Source organism: Dromiciops gliroides, chromosome 6 (assembly GCF_019393635.1).
Source record: "Dromiciops gliroides isolate mDroGli1 chromosome 6, mDroGli1.pri, whole genome shotgun sequence".
Taxonomy (NCBI): Eukaryota; Metazoa; Chordata; class Mammalia; order Microbiotheria; family Microbiotheriidae; genus Dromiciops; species Dromiciops gliroides.
Window position 1 is genome coordinate 12670916 of NC_057866.1, and position 2157 is coordinate 12673072.

A 2157-nucleotide genomic window follows, 5' to 3' on the forward strand; every position below is an offset into this window, starting at 1 on the left:
TCTTGCTCTAGCTCATCCTGCTCTTCTTGGGGCTGGGCGGTTGGGAGCCCCAGTTGATTCATTACGATAAAGGCGTCCGTCCGCTGGGTTAGGGCAGGGAGAGGGCTTGGGCGCTCCCGGGGTAATTACGGTAAGCCTCTTCCACTACAGACGCTCCACGGAGTGGACACGATCTTTTGCCTGGGCGGGCGCAGGGGAGCGTCTAGAGGCTCAGGGCTAAGTGATCGCCCTAAAGTCTCTGTTCCCGTACTCATAGGGGGTAAAGTCTCCCTTGGCCGGGGCTGGGAGCTCCGCTAGATCAAGGAGCATCCAAACTCCCACGGTGTACCTGGACAAACAGGCCCAGAAAGAGACCCGAGTTCAAATTCAGCCTCTGACGCTCACTAGCTGGTGTGACCCCTCTAAGTCACTTAAAAACCTCAATTTCTTCACTTGTAAAATAGGAGCAATAATAGCACTTTCCTGTCAGGGTTGTTGTAGAGATAAAATATAGCGCCCTGCAAACTTTCAAGTGCTGTTTCAACCCTAGTGATTACCACAGTCATCATTATTACAGATGCCCTCCCCCCGGCAAAGTTACAATGAGAAGTTCCCGAGACAAATTTAGGTTTGATGAGAAAAACTTCCCAATGGTCAGAGCTGTCCACAAGGGGCATGGGTGCCTCCAGAGGCAGTGAACTCCTTCCCTCTTATGGGAGGGCTTGGAGCAGAGGCTGGTTGATCAATTACTTGGCCAGCAATTAGAGGCGGTCTCTGAAATCTTCTAAATGAATGAGGTGGAGATGCTCCCTCCTTGTTTTTTTGGGGTGGGGAGAAAAGCCAGATCTAAGCCATCACTCAGACAGTAAACATTTATTAAGCGCCTACTCTGTGCCTGGCACTGTGCTAAGTGTTGGAGATACAACTCAGCAATGGCTTCCCCCTTCAGGTTCACTTTGCCCACTTTATGGCCCAGATAAATCCAGATCCTGGTGACTGTTTGCTACACATTCCCAGGACATTCTTCCTCCTTAGTGATTATACCGCCTGACTCAAAGGCTTTCTTTCTACCTCATACTTTGGGACTTTAAATACCCTAACCTCTCAGTTCTTCAACTCACTCAGCTCCCATGAGCTGTGTACTCCTCCATCACATCTCATGCCTACACAAAGATGGCCACATCCTTGAACTTGCATCACTCACAAATGTACCACCACCAAGTTCAAGAATTCTGGAATTCCCTTATCTGATCACAGTTTATTAGCTCTCCACCAATCCCTCTGCCTTCCCATACCAAACCTGTTCTTTGTCCACACCATGACCTCCAGGTCCTGGTCACTCAGTTCCCTCTCAGGCAATATCCCTTGTACTAAGCAGTCTTCTTCTTTCATCATCTTGACCTCTTGGTGAATCGATTCAACTCAATACCCTCGGCTTCTCTTGAACCCCTGATTGTGCCCTGCCAAGCCTCAGACTTGGATTTTTTCCCACCATTCTTTGCTTTTGTTCTGATACACACATGCTGCTCATGCTTGCCTGGGTCCCCTACAAATTTATTTTACTTTGCCTAAACTGGGCTCTCACTGCTGCTAGGCAATCTTCACACCTCCTAATTTCCTCATTCTCTCATTCTCCACAGTGGCTCTTCCACCTCTTCCCATCCTTCCTCAAATCTCCCATGGCTCACTTTCCCCCCACCCTCTCAACTGAGAACCTTGCTTCATATTTTACTGAAAAAATTGAAGCCATCCATTTATCAAGGACTCCCTCTTTTCCTTTCCTCATCTCATATCATCCATAGTGGCATCTGGACCATCTCCTTCTTCACTCATCTCACACGATGAGTTGGTCTTGTTGCCGAGGCTAACCCCTCTCCATGCATAAGCGATCCCATTCCATCCCATCTCCTCCAGCAGATTGCCCCCCTCTATCATCCTCACTCTCCCACTCATCTGTCTACTAGATATTTCCCTACTGCCAACAAACATGCTCATGTCTCTCCCATGCTCAGAAACTCTCACTTGATCTATCCATCCCCACTATCCTCCGATATCTCTCCTGCTTTTTGAGTCTAGACTCCTTTGAGAAGACCATCTACAATAAGTTCCTCCACTTCCCTTTCCTTCACTCCTTTTTAACTCTCTACAGTTTGGTTTTTGACTCATCATTTATTTTAA